The 21,469-nt window shown below is 45.8% G+C and overlaps 1 protein-coding gene and 1 pseudogene across 1 annotated transcript in view; one reads left to right on the top strand and one right to left on the bottom strand.

The window, feature by feature from the left end:
• Window positions 1–21,469, bottom strand: part of LOC126278735 (neuropilin and tolloid-like protein 2) — a 958,390-nt gene that overhangs the window by 62,192 nt on the left and 874,729 nt on the right. The gene's annotated exons all lie outside the window — the stretch shown is intronic.
• On the top strand, window positions 3,954–4,071 carry LOC126279153 (5S ribosomal RNA; annotated as a pseudogene).

Raw genomic sequence — 21,469 nt, forward strand, 5'->3', positions numbered from 1 at the left:
GGGCGTAGTGGTAGCAGGGAATCTAACTCGGCTACAAATAGCGGCCTGAGATCAAAACAATGTTTCGCGTCCAGGCAGCGAGCACACATAACAGAAAAACTCGCAGCACCTGAACAACATAGCTGGCTCTGCCAACGAAATATTATGCAGTAAACAGAAATAATAAATCGGCTATCGGCACTCTCATAACTTTGAAGCCGTCCTTTCACTGGACGTGGGAAAACACGTGGTGGAGGGTTAATTGTTTGGTTTACTGGTTGGGACAGAGGACCAAGCAGCGAGGCCATCGGATTAGGGTAGGATATACGGCCGTGCCCTTTTAAAGGAACCTTCCCAACGGTTCACGGAAGAGATATATGGATATCACGGAAAACCTAAATCAGGATGGCTTGACGCTCCCGAACGAGAGTCCAGTGTGCTAACCACTGCGCCACCTCTCTGGGCCGTGGACGAGGAGCTAGTGAAGTCACAACTTGGAATTCCACTTTCCAATAAATAGTGGTGCGTGAAATGAAGAATCTGGCGTGTCAGCTTTTTGCTTCATTGTGAGGTTCAAAAATGGTTCAAATGCCTCTGAGCACTATGGGACTTAACTGCTGAGGTCATCAGTCCCTTAGAACTTACAGACTGAAGCACCTAGAACCGCTCGGGCACAACGGCCGGCAAAAAGCGTAGTTATAGCTACAGTTTGTTATAATAAAATGACAGGAAACTACATATCGGTATATAAAGGCTTCCTGTAGTTGATGTTGTTAGTGTTATGGCTTGTGTGCTACGAAAGTTCAAATGTTGCGGCATAATAATGAGCTCCCAAACGCACGTGTTTTTGGTAAAATTTGTGCATTAATTATTAAGTAAGACATCTGCAGATACAGTCTTTGGGCAGTTTACACCATATAGGGGGACGTAGTTACTGTGTCGGAGCTGTGGCGCAAGTTGGTCGCGCTGTGAGCTCTTGACTTGTTAAATGAAAACTACCAGTTTCACGTTCCCCTGTTATAATTGTTTTCTACTTATCGTTTTCTGGACGATTCCGCATGATTCTTATTCATATAATAATAGTGTATTACACACCATATCTTAATCATACTAAATTTAAAATCGAAAACGGGATGAAAATTCAGTGAACGAGTAACTTCTATTTGTAGGCATCTCAGATTACTGTACAGCATCATGTAGTGTTTCTCGATGAGCAGTTCTCTATTCGAGGCATCAACGAGTCCAGGATCTCCTTCGTGAAAATCTACGTTCCTCCACACTCATTAGCAGAGTTAACACTGCTACACTCCTGGAAATTGAAATAAGAACACCGTGAATTCATTGTCCCAGGAAGGGGAAACCTTATTGACACATTCCTGGGGTCAGATACATCACATGATCACACTGACAGAACCACAGGCACATAGGCACAGGCAACAGAGCATGCACAATGTCGGCACTAGTACAGTGTATATCCACCTTTTGCAGCAATGCAGGCTGCTATTCTCCCATGGAGACGATCGTAGAGATGCTGGATGTAGTCCTGTGGAACGGCTTGCCATACCATTTCCACTTGGCGCCTCACTTGGACCAGCCTTCGTGCTCGACATGGAGACCGCGTGAGACGACGCTTCATCCAGTCCCAAACATGCTCAATGGGGGACAGATCCGGAGATCTTGCTGGCCAGGGTAGTTGACTTACACCTTCTAGAGCACGTTGGGTGGCACGGGATACATGCGGACGTGCATTGTCCTGTTGGAACAGCAAGTTCCCTTGCCGGTCTAGGAATGGTAGAACGATGGGTTCGATGACGGTTTGGATGTACCGTGCACTATTCAGTGTCCCCTCGACGATCACCAGAGGTATACAGCCAGTGTAGGAGATCGCTCCCCACATCATGATGCCGGGTGTTGGCCCTGTGTGCCTCGGTCGTATGCAGTCCTGATTGTGGCGCTCACCTGCACGGCGCCAAACACGCATACGACCATCATTGGCACCAAGGCAGAAGCGACTCTCATCGCTGAAGACGACACGTCTCCATTCGTCCCTCCATTCACGCCTGTCGCGACACCACTGGTGGCGGGCTGCACGATGTTGGGGCGTGAGCGGAAGACGGCCTAACGGTGTGCGGGACCGTAGCCCAGCTTCATAGAGACGGTTGCGAATGGTCCTCGCCGATACCCCAGGAGCAACAGTGTCCCTAATTTGCTGGGAAGTGGCGCTGCGGGCCCCTACGGCACTGCGTAGGATCCTACGGTCTTGGCGTGCATCCGTGCGTCGCTGCGGTCCGGTCCCAGGTCGACGGGCACGTGCACCTTCCGCCGACCACTGGCGACAACATCGATGTACTGTGGAGAACTCACGCCCCACGTGTTGAGCAATTCGGCGGTACGTCCACCCGGCCTCCCGCATGCCCACTATAAGCCCTCGCTCAAAGTCCGTCAACTGCACATACGGTTCACGTCCACGCTGTCGCGGCATGCTACCAGTGTTAAAGACTGCGATGGAGCTCCGTATGCCACGGCAAACTGGCTGACACTGACGGCGGCGGTGCACAAATGCTGCGCAGCTAGCGCCATTCGACGGCCAACACCGCGGTTCCTGGTGTGTCCGCTGTGCCGTGCGTGTGATCATTGCTTGTACAGCCCTCTCGCAGTGTCCGGAGCAAGTATGGTAGGTCTGACACACCGGTGTCAATGTGTTCTTTTTTCCATTTCCAGGAGTGTATTTTACCCGCGTCCATTTTCGTAAATGAATTGTGTGGTTTGGGAGGCAAATAAAGCCTACAATGGCCCATCGAGAGCTCTGAGAGCGAAAATCACCTTAGCCAGCTCGTCCAGTGTGCGGGCAGCGTTCTCTCTCGTGAGGTAGGATTGCCCATCCTCGTCCACGTCAGTTGTGTTCGCTGCCTCACCCCGTATAAAGATGGCTTCATTTTGGTCGCTTATCTCTGCTCAACGTGGGTGCGCGCGCTTCTAACGCGATTCATCCATGCGTCCTCAATAACGATATTCAGCAAAATATTTATTTGTTGATTTAAATCGTCTGTGTCGTATGCTTCATTGACGATTCGTCACAGAGAACGCAACGGTGTTTCATTTTCCATGACACCATAAACGTTTAATAAGTCTGTAACAGTGTGTTAACTCCATAAGCTGTTGTAAAGCGCATTGGCCGCCGTCCGAACATGGACCGCTGGCGCACTTCATACTGCTGCACCACGAAGTACGGGCGTGGATTTGGGAAATCCTTCTAAATTACACGCAACTATGGTTGAAAAAACTTTTAGACTACATAGTTGTGTGGATATAGCAGCGATTAATTTACTTATAACCAATTATTCAAAATGACAGTCACAATCGCATTATTTATTTTGCTGCCAACCGGTTTCAACCCGCGATGGGGTCATCTTCAGGGCAGTTTACACCATTTGGTCGCTGGAGTCGTTATCCTGCCTCGTAACCGTGCACGACTCCAGCGAGCGACCAAATGGTGTAAATTGTCCTGGAGATGCCCCCATCGCGGGTTGAAACCGGTTGGCGTAAAAGAAAATAATGCGACTGTGACTGTCATTTTGAAGAACTGGTTATGGCTGGAAAGTAGTGATTAAGGGACCGATTGGCACATCAGACTGAAGGTGCGTGCGATGCTGGTATCTTGAGAAATGTTGTGCGAGACACGTTTACGACACCGCTCACAAGCTATAAGACACTGTATACAAATGTGGAGCACAGGGTACCGACCCATATACTGCAGTTACAACAGTGCCTAGTGACTAAGCGTAGGGACCGGAGCTGGCTGAGGAAAGCTGACGTTGTAATTAGCAAAGAGCACTGCACTTGTCCTCTCCAGTGGAAATATGTTAGAGGGATAGGGAAAAGAAGTATGAACAAGCGAGGCCAGAGGCTCAGACCAGGCAGTCGTGTCGCTATTCTGTCCGCGTATAGAATCAGAGAGAATGACGGTTAAGTTCGCCAACAGCCTTGTCGCAGTGGTAACACTGGTTCCCGTCAGATCACCGAAGTTAAGCGCTGTCGGGCTGGGCTAGCACTTGGATGGGTGACCATCCTGTCTGCCCAGCGCTGTTGGCAAGCGGCGTGCACTCAGCCCTTGTGAGCCAAATTGAGGAGCTACTTGATTGAGAAGTGGCGGCTCCGGTCTCGTAAACTGACACACGGCCGGGAGAGCGGTGTGTTGACCACATGCCCCGCCATATCCGCATCCAGTGACGCTTGTGGGCTGAGGATGACACGGCGGCCGGTCGGTACCGTTGGATGGCCTCTTCAGGATGAGTTTAGTTTAGTTTAGAGGATTAAGTTGCGAGCCTACCACGACGACCTTTTGGTGGTGGATACCGGCGGCCAACCGGCCCGCTGAAGCTACCTCCGCCCTCCGCTGCACGGATACATAATTGCTGCTGGGGGGCACGTCGCACCTTGGAGCTACCGTCCGCACGAGCGGCCGGGGCGCGAACTCCAGGCCTCCCAGATGCAGAGCTGTATGCGGGCGCTGAAAGAGCCGCCCTGCGCTGCTAAGGCTCACTAAAACGACGGCGGTCAGCTGCTTCCCTTCGGCGCTCTACATTGGGTCCACGAGTCGCGCTTGAGGGAGCAGTGAGCGTTGTTCCGGGCAACGGGCACAGGTAACACACTTAGCCGTGGCGAGAATAGGATCGTTACATCCGCATGGCTGGACAACCGTACGCCGTCGCTGCACATCCCGGCATTCACGTCGGGGCTGACTCACGCACGCTGTGCTGTGCCATTGCCGCGATCAATGCAAGGCCGGCTGTGTACCGTCGATGTAATAAAGTCTGTGTCACACTTGCCTGCGTTTCTCTGCACGCTCCATCGTGAGTCATATACAGGGTGTAAATTTTAAGTGTACCAACCAGAATAACTCGAAAAAAAAAACTTCACACGAAAAATTGTGTAGGATCAAAGTTGATTATTTTCGAGGGGGACATCTGCTGGTGCTAAATGTATCCCGCCACGTTAGCCCCCTGGGGGTGGGGCGGGAGGCAATTTTAAAATTTCAAACAGGAACCCCCATTTCTTATTGCAGAATCAGATTCTACATAAAAAAAACTACGTAAATTTTGTCTTAAACATTTGCTTTCATTCTTGGTAGTTGGCGCTGTAATTCAAGAAAATCTCTGTTCTCATTTTTTCCTGGAAAATGGTTACGGATAAATAAATAATAGTTATTTACTTCATAAATTTTTATTCGCTAAAGCTAAAACTCTCCCTCTCCCCCATAGGGTGAGGTTTGAGAGAGAGGAATAGAGTCTTACAAATGTTGACCCAGATATTAATTTTTTTCCGCAGATTCAGATTAGTTTTGTTTCTTTCGTGGTCAACGCAACTTTTAATTATCAATCAAATCATCTGACTAGCTAACTAACCAAACATCCTACTTACTACCGGGTGAACTCATTCCTTTTTATTCATCAGTAACCATTCTCCGCGCTAAAATGAGAACATGGATCTTTCATTGTCAAATTAAACTTCCTGGAAAACACTCTACATTAGCGTCAGCATTCCTGGAAACGTAATGCCAGCAGAATTGGTCATGGACTTCCCAGTCCACCCTCTCGCACCCTCTCGCCAATGACGTCATGGGCGTCACTGTATCAGATTACAGCACACTGCATTAGGAACTTGTGGCATGGAAGTTTAATCAAGTGGCGTGCCACCTCAGCCCCTCACCCCTTGCGCAATTTTAACCGCAATGCAGACAGCAAATGATGATGCTCATACAATCACAGTACAGAAATTAACATTGCTTGAGCATTGGGAGTTGAGCTTGCATGCCATGGGCCAAAATGTCACTGCCCCAGAGCTCCAATGCAGCTGACTGAGGGTATGATGATTCTCACACGATTGTGTAATGCCATTGGTCATGGGATGAGAGGGGATTGTGGGGAGGAAATTCCTGGAAAGTGGGGAGAGGAAACTGCAGGGTAAAATCCCACTGACACAGCAAGTTTGGGAATGCTGATGCCAGCCCCAATATTTTGCAAGTATGCTGATGTCAACGTTTTTCGGGCCAGAACTCTCCTTGCCCTCCTGCTTTCGTATCCTGTTCCTATAGCAATCAGCAACTTTGGAACTGCTCAAAATTCTGACCATGCAGTTCCACACCATTATGTTTATGCCTCTACTAAACTTCTGCCACACGACTCGGATGGTTCAAATGGCTCCGAGCACTATGGGACTTCTCAGGTCATCAGTCCCCTAGAACTTAGAACTACTTAAACCTAACTAACCTAAGGACATCACACACATCAATGCCCGAGGCAGGATTCGAACCTGCGACCGTAGCGGTCGCGCGGTTCCAGACTGTAGTGTCTGCCACATGGGCCTGCACCACTTGTCAGTACACAAGCCTTCACATTACCATTTGTCTCAGTTTTTGTTTTAGATATGCAATTTCAATACTGTGTACTCTAAATGAACACATTACATCAGTAACTAGTCCATTCATCATTATCCCAATCCAACTCATCATGACCTGTATATGAATTTAGAATGCCTGATGAGCATTCCTCCTCACTTTTGTCTTATTGAACTTCTCCTCGAGAGATTCTGCTGCTGCTGTTCTTCTTGTACCGTACACTCCAGATTGCTTTTCTCTTGGCCCAGTCGGTTACTAGGTACTGTACTTTGGCATATATATCCCTAAATTCCCCTATACCCTAGGGCTATTGATATTCTACTGATAATAGAGCTATGTAGCTTGCACCCTTCGGCACCTTGACCGATGCTGTCCAACTTCAAATTATTCATTGTGTTCCTCCTTTCTGCTTGCTCAACTCATCATAAGCGCCACATGTCCAGGCATCCATATTTCTCCGCATTTGCTAACACTGTTTCTCATATACCTATTTTTTGCAGGTGGAAGGGGTAAGGACCATTTCCTTTAATGAAGCTAAAAGTGAGCTTCGCCTTTTATACGAAAGTTCGCCTTGTAACAAGGATTTTGTGTAGATGACCGCTAACTGTACATAAACACCGAAATTCGCATTATTTATTTGGCGCTGAGAGCCAAATCGTCTAAATTTCCATGAATTTTAATTGTTTGTTGGTCCTAGTCCCTATCCTAAAGAGAAAACCATGCAAAAGAGTTTTAGTTAGTGAACTCCAAAACGACTGATCTGAGATCACACTTCTCTCACAGGATACAGGAGTTTAAAAGACTACGGGATGACGGAAAACATGCCGAAATGGACATCATGATGGTAGGAGTTTAACAAGCTAAGTAGCTGCATTAATAACACTTGTGTCCCTGGTGGCGTGTACTCACAAGGTGACATTGTTCCATATGAGTAAACAATTCCATTGTAGGGATTATTCGTCAGCAAAGAATTGGACGGATTACGAAAGCGGTTTGTGGTTGCACAGTTAGTGAGACACAAAGGTTCGAAAGCAAAGTTCACTACTATTACTAAATAAATCGTCAAAGCCATCTCGTGACTTACTGCGAAAAGACACGCGGCAATCAACTGGGCACACATTACATAAAGTGCTTCAAGAGCAATCAAACACCGAGTTCGGTTCCATCTGAATTTATGGTAAAATGATACTGAAATCATCACTCTGGAGAATTCCGCACTGCTGCTAACGGCAGAATTCCATCAATAGATAGATACCTAACTCGAAGTGGAAACTAGCTCCCACCCAATATCACTACTTATATCATCACAGAACAGTACCTTATCACTGTGATTAGACTCGTCATCGTTCCAGTTCAAAAGTTTTAACTACCTCGTCGCTCCGTACGGTGCGCGTCAAAACTCTTTCTTTTAGAAAGAGCAGTCGTTTTCTCCAGTCAGAAGACAGAAGAGGAAAAACCTGCTTTTTTCGGCCTAACATTTTCCATCCCGTTTAAGGGCTGAAATTTTGAAGACAGATTCGAAACAGCCAACCACTGGGCTCAACGCAAGTAGATGCGCAGCCGCGCGTGTGACGACACGGCAACACAGTATCGCGACAGTATGGCGCTACTGTAGCTGTTCAACTGACTTTCCAGGCTGCCACTGCAAAGCTAAACGGAGAGCTTCTATCTGAAGTTTCCTAGTAGCACGCATATTGCATCCACATTCATTCAGAATGGCCGACGGCCTTGCCGCAGTGGTAACACTGGTTCCTTTCAGATCACCGAAATTAAACGCTGTCCGGCTGGGCAAGCATTTAGATGGGTGACCATCCGGTCTGCCGAGCGCTTCTGGCAAGCGGGGTGCACTCAGCCCTTGCGAGGCAAACTGAGGAGCTACTTGACTGAGAAGTTGCAGATCCAGTCTCGTAAACTGACATACGGCAGGGAGAGCAATGTGCTGACCACATGCCCCTCCGTACCCGCATCAAGTGACGCCTATGGGCTGAGGATGACACGGCGACCGGTCGGTGCCGTTGGGCCTTCCAAGGCCTGTTCGGATTGGGTTTAGTTTTACATTTAGAATGAGCGATCATCCATGTTTAGGACAAACGCTTATCGCTACATGTTGTTGTCGGACGAGTTGTACGTGTAACTGAGTTGAGAATAGACACACAAACACAGGTTCCAGTTTGATCTCCCTCTCCGAAATGAAAAATCTGCGCATGCAGATTACGAGCAAACGCAAGCAGAGAAAAAATAATCTGCCGGACTTGATACGGCAAAACCGGGAAAATCATATGAGATGCGGATTTATGGACGTACCATTCCCTTACTTTGGTCGTCGGCGTACAGGTTAAGGGGGAACAAGAGGGTGACGGATGAAAATATTGCTCAAATACAGGATTCTTTTCCTCCGTACTGGAACGCAGTAGACAAATAGGGTTTGCTGCAGTTTATAGAGCCTACATTGAGGTTTTTATTGGTATTTTATTATTGAAAAATATTAATATCTTCACTGTGTATTTATGATTTCGCGGGGCGGCTCTGAAAGGAGGTAGATCGACGGTTGTCGGTGTAACTACGGCTGTGGCTGCAGCTCCGGTTATGGTAATCTGAAACATGAAATTAACTTATCATCCTGGTCCTTACAGATGTAATTCATCGTAAGGATTTGCAATTTTTTTGGGAAATTATAGAAACGTAAAAATATGGCCACATTTGGGCCCCTCTTTTTTGGACGAAAAGTGTACTAACTTTCAAAATAAAACAGTTGGCTACGATGAACTGAGGAGAATTCAGTTTTCTTCACGGAAGACCGAAAATCAATAAAATCGGATGAAGAGTGTGGGGTGGGCGACGACAGCCATGCCGAAAAATATGCTTTTGAGGAAAGTGTGTCTGAAGTTTGACAAGTATTTCTTATTTTAAAAAGGGAAAGAGTTTGAAACTTACGGGGTATTGTCGTTGCCTGGTCCGTAATAACTGTCGCTCCGGCTAGTAGATGGCCGCTTTCTGCCACTTTGACCTGATAAGCCCTGATTTTCGCCCTCAAAGCCATTTTCGTCTCTGAGCTCATAGCCGCTGGCTTCTCTATCTTCACTGAATCAGGGTATTTCATCGTCGATTTTGATTTGATGGGCTTGCCATCTGCATTAATGCAGTATGGCCTAGACATACGGGCATGTTTGAAGCTGGGATGACAATTTCGCTTCGGCTTCACTTTGTATTTGTGATTTGGCGTATCTCCAAATGAGATCATTGAAACTTTCGTTCACATTTTCAGTAAAACAGTCCAAACAACGCTCGAGCAGATTATGTTTACTAAAATCGGTATAAATAGGCAGCGTGTGCTCGGAACCGGTTCTTTAACTCAAAGGCGTGCCGTCCACTCTCGGATCTAAACGCTCACAAAATCGTTACTTTTTGGAGCTAGCGTATTTTTGGGGAATAATTCTGCAATGTATATGCATCTGAATTATGTAAAAAAATTCGAGGTTTCTCAACCGTCACTATTGCAATTGTGAAATACTGAAATAAATAATTTCTGCAGACAACGGTGAAAATGACATCCCTTAAAAAATTATACATGACGTGAACAAAGACCATCAGAAGTTAATCGGGAGTAATGCACTTATTTACTTATTTTATTTATTTTAGTCGTGAGTCTTCTGACTGATTTGTTGCGACCCGCCACGAATTTCTCTCCTCTGGCAACCTCTTCATCTCAAAGTATCATTTGCAACCTACGTCCCCAATTACTTGCTGGATGTATTCCAATCTCTGTCTTCCTGTACAGTTTATACCCTCTGCCCCTCCCTCTATGCCATGGAAGTCGCTCCCGCCTCAACACAAAAACGTATCATCCTGCCCCTTCTCCTCCTCACAGTTTTCATCTACATCTACATCTACATTTATACTCCGCAAGCCACCCAACTGTGTGTGCCGGAGGGCACTTTACGTGTCCAGTTGCGCATGGCTCGCGGGAAGAACGACTGCCGGAAAACCTCCGTGCGCGCTAGAATCTCTTTAATTTTACATTCGTGATCTCCTCGGGAGGTATAAGTAGGAGGAAGCAATATATTCGATACCTCATCCAAAAACGCACCCTCACGAAACCTGGACAGCAAGCTACACCGCGATGCAGAGCGCCTCTCTTGCAGAGTCTGCCACTTGAGTTTGCTAAACATCTCCATAACGCTATCGCGGTTACCAAATAACCCTGTGACGAAACGCGCCGCTCTTCTTTGGATCTTCTCTATTTTCTCAGTCAACCCGACCTGGTAGGATCCCACACTGTTGAGCAATACTCAAGTATAGGTCGAACGAGTGTTTTGTAAGCCACCTCCTTTGTTGATGGACTACATTGTCTAAGGACTCTCCTAATGAATCTCAACCTGGTACCCGCCTTACAAACAATTAATTTTTTATGATCATTCCACTTCAAATCGTTCCGCACGCACACTCCTAGATATTTTACAGAAGTAAGTGCTACCAGTGTTTGTTCGGCTATCATATAATCATACATAAAGGATCCTTCTTTCTATGTATTCGCAATACATTACATTTCTCTATGTAAAGGGTCAGTTGCCACTCCCTGCACCAAGTGCCTATCCGCTGCAAATCTTCATGCATTTCGCTACAATTTTATAATGCTGCAACGTCTCTGTATACTACAGCATCGTCCACGAAAAGCCGCATGGAACTTCCGACACTATCTACGAGGTCATTTATGTATATTGTGAAAAGCAATGGTCCCTGTGACACACCAGAGGTTACTTTAACGTCTGTAGACGTCCCTCCATTGAGAACAACATGCTGTGTTCTGTTTGCTAAAAACTCTTCAATCCAGCCACAGAGCTGGTCTGATATTCAGTAGCCTTTAACTTTATCAGGCGACAGTGCGGAACTGTATCGAACGCCTTTCCGCGTAATCATTTCCTGTCCGATTCTGCACAGAACCTCCTCATTCCTTACCTCGTCAGTCCACCTGATTTTTCAACATTCGTATGTATCACCACATCTCAAATTCTTCGATTCTCTTCTCTTCCGCTTATCCTACAGTCCCTCTTAAGTCAGTCTTTACGACCGAGAAAGAGTTATATACACGCCTATCGGTGGTGCTATACTTCCTGTCGCGCTGCCATTCGCCTGTTCTCCGGGCCCGGAGACTACGCACAGTGTTTTCGGAAGTCACAAACCTCTCGCTGCGTGGAGATTGCGAGCGCACTGCAGGCGCGCCTCCTCCACCCGAATAGCCGGCGTGGCGTAGCACTCGAGGCGGCGAGCACATTCCTAGAGCAGAGCACGAGCCAGCCGGCACTCCGCCGCCAACCGCCGCTATTTATTTTCCTCCTTAAGGGCCGCATTTCTGGAATGCCTCATCGACCGCGCGCCGACCTGCACTCGCCCGCTGCCTCTGCGTCTGCGAAGCAGGGCCATCCCTGCCACACCCTCCCCCTCCACATGACAGGCGTGGTTCGTCTCTCACTCACCAGACGCCTTGTGATCAGCAGTGGGCGTACGATACCCTCATTCAGAGGGGCTGGAGATTGGCCGATGCGCTACAGTGTTCGATACAGTATCGGTGTACGCCTGACACTCGAGTGACGTTTCAGAGGTGTACCGAAAGAGCAAGTGATGTGCGACAACTGACACAATAGGAAAGGTCAAGCATAATACAGCGAATTAAGTCTTTTATGCTAGTTGGAATCCTTTCAAACAGTATTAACCATGTTGTTGTTGTTGTTGTGGTCTTCAGTCCTGAGACTGGTTTGATGCAGATCTCCATGATACTCTATCTTGTGCAAGCTTCTTCATCTCCCAGTACTGCTGCAACCTACAGCCTTCTGAATCTGCTTAGTGTATTCATCTCTTGGTCTCTCTCTACGATTTTAACCCTCCACGCTGCCCTCCAATACTAAATTGGTGATCCCTTGATGCCTCAGAACATGTCCTACCAATCGATCCCTTCTTCCAGTCAAGTTGTGCCACACGCTCCTCTTCTCCCCAATTCTACTCAATACCTCCTTATTAGTTACGTGATCTGCCCATCTAATTTTCAGCATTCTTCTGTAGTACCACATTTCGAAAGCTTCTCCTCTTGTCCAAACTATTTATCGTCCATGTTTCACCTCCATACATGGCTACACTCCATACAAATACTCTCAGAAACGAATTCCTGACACTTAAATCTATGCTCGATGTTAACAAATTTCTCTTCTTCAGAAACGCTTTCCTTGCCATTGCCAGTCTACATTTTATATTCTCTCTACTTCGAGCATCATCTGTTATTTTGCGCCCCAAATAGCAAAACTCCTTTACTACTTTAAGTGATTTTCTAAGCATCACCCGACTTAATTCGACTACATTCCATTATCCTCGTTTTGCTTTTGTTGATGTTCATCTTATATCCTCCTTTCAAGACACTATCCATTCCGTTCAACTGCTCTTACAAATCCTTCGCTGTCTCTGACAGAATTACGATGTCATCGGCGAACCTCAAAGTTTTTATTTCTTCTCCATGGATATTAATATCTACTCCGAACTTTTCTTTTGTTTCCTTTAGTGCTTGCTCAATACACAGATTGAATGGCATTGGGGAGAGGCTACAACCCCTCCCTTCCCAATCACTGCTTCCCTTTCATGTTCCTCGACTCTTATAACTGCCATCTGGTTTCTCTACAAATTGTAAATAGCTTTACGCTCTCTGTATTTTACATCTGCCACCTTCAGAATTTGAAAGAGAATATTCCAGTCAACATTGTCAAAAGCTTTCTCAAAGTCCACAAATGCTAGAAGCGTAGGTTTGCCTTTCCTTAATCTTTTTTCTAAGATAAGTCGTAAGGTCAGTATTGCCTCACGTGTTCCAACATTTCTACGGAATCAAAACTGATCTTCCCCGAGGTCGCCTTCTATCAGTTTTTCCATTCGTCTGTAAAGAGTTCGCGTTAGATTTTGCAGCTGTGACTTATTAACCATTTGTTTCAATGATACAGGGTGAGTTTTTACAGCGTGTAGAAATTCTAGCGACTGATCGATGAGAGGGTACAGAACAACTTATGTCTGGAAATGCTTGGTTTACAGCCTAGAGAGCATTTATTGAATCATATATTGCTACAGAGACTGCGGTCCAATACGCACTGTACCGTGCAGCCACAATTACAGTAGTGTTAGAAATGGTTTCCATGTACGTGTGTGCATGCGTCGTAGCATGTTCTGTCTCACACTTTCACATCGGCCAGGCTGCTACCGAACAGTGTCAAGGTCAGCGTAAACGAGCCGTTCCACTGTCTCCACATCTGGACTGGGCTCTATATACGCGGTGCTTTTGAGATGACCCCGTAACCAGAAATTGCACCTTATGAGACCAGGTGACCTTGCAACTCGACCCCCTTGTCCGATCCAACGACCGGCGCAGACAAGAGTGAGCTGCGGCTGGAAGTTAACGGCAAAGTGGGCTGGAGCACCATCATGTAGCACCCACACGACTATTCGAATAAACAATGGGACTTCTTCCAGCTAAAAAAAAATGGTTCAAATGGGTCTAAGCATTGTGGGACTTAACATTTGAGGTCATCAGTCCCCTAGACTTAAAACTACTTAAACCTAACTAACCTAAGGACATCACACACATTCGTGCCCGAGGCACGATTCGAACCTGCAACCGTAGCAGCAGTTCTTTTCCAGACTGAAGTGCCAGAAGCGCTCCGTCACAGCGGCCGTTCCTCTTACAGCAGGGGAAGCAAAGTCGCACGCAAAAACCGCCTATAATTCCTGCCTGTTACGCTACCTGTGAGGAACACTGGTCGCGATATACGGTCGCCAATTATCCCCCCCCCCCCCTCTCCGGCTGCACCGATGCTGACGACTCGCTCCCACGATACCATGGGGACTCAGGTCTCTGTTATGAAAGTTGAAGATACCACTCCTCCTAAAGATGGCCCCATCTGTGAATACGATGGGTGACACAAATCTCGGAATCGTGGTTCTTTGGTGAAGAAAACAGTGGCAAAACTGCTCCAGATGTGAAAAGTTTGGCGCATTTAAGCCCTGCACAAGCTCTTAGCGATAATGATAGTAGCAATTGTCACTGAGAATGTTCCACACGGTCGTCTGGCTTACGCTTTACTTGCGGACCAACTGCCTGGCCTGACACGGCGGTCGCCTTCCACTGTGTTAATCACATTTTCGTCCAAGTTTGGTGTCCCAACATTTCGGGTATGTCTTTCATAATCTCCTGCTTCTTAAAATGACCCTGCCCCAGCCAAACGGCGAAACACAGTTGGGAACATTGAACACTGTGGTTGTTGTCGGCAGGAATAGGTATCCTGATACAAGCTTGCTGCCCGCTGCCCGCCGCCCGTTGTCATTTGCCTTTCCGTAAGTAAATACCATGTCGGCAAAAACAGAAAAAAACTGAAAGTTGTTAACCGTTTTACAGCAAACCACGACGCTATGTCTCCTACAATTTCCGTATTATTATAATTTTTGAAACGATCGTGGGGCTTTATGGACACCGTGAATATCTGGAGAATAGCATTCTACGATCCACTTATTACTTTCTAAAAGTGTACTACCATCAGAGATATGCCCTTGGACGAACAAGCAACAACACGTAGATGCGTTAACCGTGCAAGATTTTACGCGCTGGTGGAAAAATTTAAAAGTGGCAGAAAAAGCATAACCGACGAGAACTGCACCAAGCGTCCGGTTTTCAGAATTGGCCAGGGCGTTTAAAACTCTACTAATTCATTTGTCAAAAGCTGAACAAATTTCTGAGAAACGTTGAGTTAATGTTAGCACAGTTCAGTCTAATATTCAAAAGAAACTGAACTACGATAAAACTTGTGCAAGGTATATTCACAGACAGTTTACGGTTTCTCAAAAATAACGAGCTAAGGAATAAATTCAGTAACGATGTTGACGAACTTTTGGACGGGATTTTAATCTGTGACGGAAAATGGATACATCACGTCAAGCAGCAAGATTTCATGCGTCAGACAATGCAATGGTAACGCCCTGAACTGCCTGCCATAAAACAACCAAAACGCAAACGTCGGCTGGAAAGATCTCTTTAACCACCAAGACAACGCTTTACGTCATCCAACATTTATGGCAGAATGGTTCGAGAGCCCCTAACTCTTTCTCATTACAGCTCTGACCTCGCCCCTTCGCATTTTTATCTCTTTGTTCCAATGAAAGTAACTTTGTGTGGCATTTTGTGCAACAGCAGCTAAGAGGTAGAAGCAAAAGAACAAAATTGGCTCCGAGTACAAGATACAGAAAATTTCCTTGTGGGAATAAGAAGGCTCATAAGAAAATGGGACAAATGTTTAGTAGCTGGAGCATTAACGTAGAAAAATAGACAAAAATTGCATTATCTTAATATAAGTTACCTGATCTAGAGTATACATTAGGTTAGATGTATTTTGGTTCCAATTGATCCATAGGGCGATGATCCTCCAGAATGTAGAAGAATAAGAATACACAGTAAATATTTGCAGTGAAAAATAAATCTGAGTATGCTAATGAACCTTCCTCAGATCCGAAGTGGAACGATCGTCATGGATGTGTAACTAGTAAAAAAAATTTAGACATATTTTAGTTTATGAGGTGATAAACACTGAATAGAAGACTCATTTTACAACAATTATTTACAATAATCGCATTACTGCAGTTAATTTGCACAGAAGTCAGATTGTACAGTTTTTAGCAAGCACTAGCATGACAAACATATGTTGTGATGTCAGTCATCACTAGAGAACTTGTGTCAGACACAAGTGTGTACAATATGAACATAGTCTGCGTGCTATGAGTTGTGTTTGGACGATGTGAGAATGAATTCTGGTACTCAAAACCTGTCATAAATTAAATCAAAAGAACTTAATTTCACAAATTTCACTGTTTTATACACCACACGTTTCAAAAATTTGTCACATATTACTTCAGGAGACAGAATGGGTCAAAACTAGATGTAAAGGTTTCGATAATGATATTCCCGGAAACGAATACCTGTTCCGATTTGGGCCAATCTGGCATCTCACTGCTATCTGTCCGGTACGTAGAAGCTGACACTGTAGACAGTGATGAGCGTAATTATCACGCCTTCTGAGGCATACTTCAGAAGTATTTCGTAGTGAATCATGCTTTCCATCAAGGGCACCTCATTCCATTCCATTCGGACTTCGTCACTTGTATTGGCCACACGCTTGGTGTAGCAGCTAATGAACAACAGCCGATAGATTCGGCCAAACGTTTGTTGCTAACGCATTTAAATTAAACCATCTCACCCTCAACAAACCAAGTGGTTGGGGCCAACGAGTTCAACCACGTGGAATCGAAGGTGGCTCTGACTACTTTTCGAGATTATTCTCATTTACGCACTGTTTTGAAGTAGCTTTCTGATTACAGTTTCACCGGGCGATATTCTGAGGGAAGGAAAGGATTTAAGAGTCGTCGCATGTGCAGTATTTAGTTTACTGCAGGACGGTGATCAACAGAAAAGAAGAGGAAGAAAAAAGAAGGAACGAATCTGTTGGGCGACCTCTCTTTCTAAAAGTAGCGAGCATTGTGGTACGACAAAATTAATGCCTGACCACAAAGCTCAGTATGAGCTATTTCGTAACAGCTCATAGGATGCCAAAAACAATCCCATTCGCGAAAAATCTCTATTAACCTTACTGCTGTCTCCGTGATCTACTCATACTCCAACACCCTAAAATACAATAAATACACACCTGTTCAACCGTAGTCGTTTTCTTCCTGCAAGGAAAAAATTCTCCTATAGCGCTAGTTATTCATCGCGTAGAAGTCGGTTAGTCTATTTGGTAAATTGTGAAAGAACGAATATTCGAACCGGCGTCCACAGTACGAGAGGGTGCCAACCCCAACGCACCATCCGCCTTTGATGTTACCGCCGGTAGTTCGAACCACAACTGCTTCATTGACTCCGATTTGACACCAATACTTACTACCGTCGATGGACTGGCCATACACCAATGGCTTTACAAGTCGTGCAACCAGAAATTCAACGGGCTGAAGTTCGTTGAATGGTCAGGCCTGCTGTCGGAGCATCTGAACCGGTCTGCCGCGCTTCAAACGTTGCGCTGAAGTACTGTTGAATGACCCGTAGAAAATGGCATGCATAAGACGCAGCCGTATTCTCGATGCATGGATTAAATTCTCCTATAGCGCTGGTTATTCATCGCGTAGAAGTTGGTGATACGAGGCCACTGTTAGCCTATTTGGTAACGTGTAATGTCCTCTGCCGGCCGGGGAGGCCGAGCGGCTCTAGGCGCTGCAGTCTGGAACCGCGCGATCTCTACGGTCGCAGGTTCGAATCCTGCCTCGGTCATGGATGTGTGTGATGTCCTTAGGTTAGTTAGGTTTAAGTAGTTCTAAGTTCTAGGGGACTGATGACCTCAGAAGTCCCATAGTCCTCAGAGCCGTTTGAACCATTTTTCTAATGTCCTCTGACTTCCTCACCGACAAATGTCTTCGCATACATTTGTACTGTAGCTAGTCTGATGCCTCACCACTACGATTTCTCGAGAACATGCATCTGCCCACATGTTCGTGTTGTGCTAATTTACTGTGCTGCAGCAGTAATACGGCTTACTCTACCGAGTATTACGCGTTATTCGTTCCAAGTAAAACGGCTCATATCTCAAAGGTACTGGTGCCTGAGCAAATAATTAGAGGAACGTTTCTTTTAGTTTTGACTAACCCAACTCCAGTAGGAGTATTTTCTTAAACATCTCGTATGAACTAAAGCGTGGAATTTATTTATTTATTTATTTACTTTTTTTGCCGGGAGTATAACATTATATGAAACTGAAACGTTGCTGATGAGAAGCTTACACAAAAGAACAGATTCTGAAATGTATGGGAGACTAAAGCAGTCAGCTGCGTAAATTGAGTAACTAATGAAATTATACTGATTGAAACTGTGGAGGAAAGAATTCGCTGGCTTGATTAAGTTAAGGGATTTATTAGTGGAAAACATAATGAAGGATTTATTCGGTAAAGGATGAGATTGTAGGGCGTAAAAAAGTATAGAGAGAGAGAGAGAGAGCACAAGACTTGAACTCAGTCATCACATCGAAATTAATACTAGCAGCGGTAGTGAAACGTTTCTGCTCGTCTTTATCGTCTGGCGAAGACCCATTGACGCGCGGACAGAACCCACGCACTCCGTACCTCCCTGCGTTTCGAGTGACAAATTACACGACATAGTTATTTGTAGACTTCCTCGGAAATGTTTGTTAGCGGGCCTGGATTATCTCTAGAGGCCGCTGCATATATACTATAGTGCTAAATAAGGGTAGTCAGCCTTGCTCTGAACCGCGGGATAGTAACTTGTTCTACACCGCCAGTCAGTACCCTGCAGCAATCAAATTACTCTCAAAAGATTCTCATATCCGATACATATACTGGTAAACGAGCACCGCCAACAGCCTCTACACCGTCTCATGCCGGTTTACTGTACATTACCTGTACACTAAACAGTGTGGTAACAGTAAGTTAAAAACTAGGACACACGATTGAACACCACATGTTTCCGTTGCTACGAGGTCAGTTCGGAAAGAGAGGTGAAATAGATCGCGAAATGGAAGCGACAATCATTAACACAAATGGTTGAAATGGCTCTGAGCACTATGGGACTCAACTACTGTGGTCATCAGTCCCCAAGAACTTAGAACTACTTAAACCTACCTAACCTAAGGACAGCACACACATCCATGTCCGAGGCAGGATTCGAACGTGCGACCGTAGCAGTCGCACGGTTCCGAACTGCGCGCGTAGAATCGCGAGACCACCGCGGCCGGCGACAATCATTAACAGATTATTGCACAGTTTTATGGGCAGTGTCTCTATTATGATTGTCGATCGCGTCAGGTCTCTTTTTTCAGTTGTGAACGCGAAGTGAGCAAGTAGGGCTGCCTACAACAGTCTTGTCTCCCGCCAAATACTGGTGACCGCTGCTAGGTTTCGTCTGATCTCATGCAGTCTCTCATGACGTACCTCTTATTCATTTCCTTTTTCATGACAATTCTCGGCCGCACACTGCAGGGCCAAAGAGGCCGCCCCTGCAGCGTTTTCGGTGGGAAGTGCTTGATCACCCACTATCCAGCCCGGAATTGGCTCCTTCTGATACTCATCTATGCTCAGACGAACCGGTGACTATAAAGACAACCCTTTGACACAGACAATGAACTGCAGACCAGCATAAAGAAGTGACGGAAAGCACAGACGGGTGCCTTCTATAATTTTGACTGTAGTTTCCATTTAGTTACCTACTGGACCTTACTTTCCGATTGGTCCCTGTACAAATGAAATTATTGTTATCAAACTACCTCCAGCTAGCTGACTTTCTATGAAACCTCTGTCCACCTAGCAACTGCTTGGTTAAGTCACTTAGTTTCTCATAGAACCAGGAAACAACTACATTGATGACTGAGGATGATGCCCTAGCGACTTCATAAAGGTAACAAGTTTATAACTTTAGCTCCATGTCACTCGTCCCAAGAATCCCGTCGTTTCCTCGCGAGGGCGGCCAGGAAACCGCCAATTTCCCTTGTTCGAAATCCACACCACGAAAATAATTCTGTGCTGGCGTAAGACGTCGCCAGTACACCAGTCAGCCGAGATGTACCAAGAAGATTGACAGTAGGCGCTGGTTAATGAGTACCTGTCAGGAGAGAGGTCAAAGACAGACTCGCAAGTAACACGCTGCCAACTTCCTTTTGACTGCAAGTATTTAAATTGCAGCAGCGGACCGGAGGGCTCAATCTGAGTCACTAACTCAGTCACTCGCATCCTAGTTTAGCGTTTGTCATTTATTGCGTAGCGTAACTTGTACTACACCAGCAATGCGTGGATTGTTAGTGAACAACTTATAACACAACATATGGACTCTAAAAGTTGAATATCTTCCATTTTATGTAAACAGAGAACACTGTTAACTCTTGTGTGCAGTTGTATTGTAGAAAGAGGATGCCGGCCATCAAACAACATCCTCTCCCTTGATTCCTATGATACAAGACACTACAGTGGCGACGAAGATTCAACGATTTCTACAATTCACTTCCTGCCAGTCAGCTCCTAGAGCAAAATGACGTCACTTCAGTTCGCCATTTCCTGCTAAGCTCATAATATTTTCTGTAAGATGCTGCTTCTCGCTGAACCGGTCTAACCAATAGCTCACTGGAACGTTCCACTAACATCCATGTTCACCTCTACATAATATTTAATTCCACTCCCCCTAGAATGGGACCATACAAGGTCGATGATTGCACTACGGGGAGGCCTACAGACGAAAGAGAATAACCATAATCAGGTTTTCACTCTGCAGCGGAGTGAGCGCTGATATGAAACTTCCTGGCAGATTAAAACTGTGTTGCGGATCGAGACTCGAACTCGGGACCTTTGCCTTTCGTGGGAAAGTGCTCTACAAGTAATTCTGCCTGGTTAGTCTCACTCTCTTCATGCATGTGGCTCGCTGGCATCACTGAGCTGCAGAAACTGCACACGAGACTTGCCTGTGTATTGCCCAAAAATAATCTCGACACGCCTATTCCGACCGCTAGCGCACAGCTGGACGGATTCGAGAAAATATGTCTCCTTAGCAGGCGTAATAATGGAAAGGTGACGTGTTTCGTTGAAGTATCTGCCTCTAGCATAAGGGACTTAAAATTCTCCAATCGCGAGCGCCAGAAAACTGGCCACGCAAACATGTACTGTCTCTGTTGAAAATTACCTTTCTTGTCGGTCTGACGCTACATGGTACTTTGCCAGTAAAGCTGCGTAGGATGGGATGTGTATTTGCAGATTTCCCTCAGTCCCATTATGGTAGAGTGACTACGATCTGAAAACAGTCTAGCATAAAATTAGCTTAATTATTTGTTCTTGGTATTCCACTGAAGCTGACCCATGGTCAAGGAGTAGTGTCTTTGACTAGCTAAACAAACCGTTCTCGGCCCCAAGTTCGACAATCACCGCTGCTTAAATTTGAATAAAATTCATCATCAATAGCGGCCTAATACTTCTGGCGTAAGAAGTCACTCTCGTTCTGCCAACGGTCTTGTAAAAGTAGGTAGAGGAGCGGACAGA

The sequence above is a fragment of the Schistocerca gregaria genome, chromosome 6, assembly GCF_023897955.1.
Source record: "Schistocerca gregaria isolate iqSchGreg1 chromosome 6, iqSchGreg1.2, whole genome shotgun sequence".
NCBI classification, from domain to species: domain Eukaryota; kingdom Metazoa; phylum Arthropoda; class Insecta; order Orthoptera; family Acrididae; genus Schistocerca; species Schistocerca gregaria.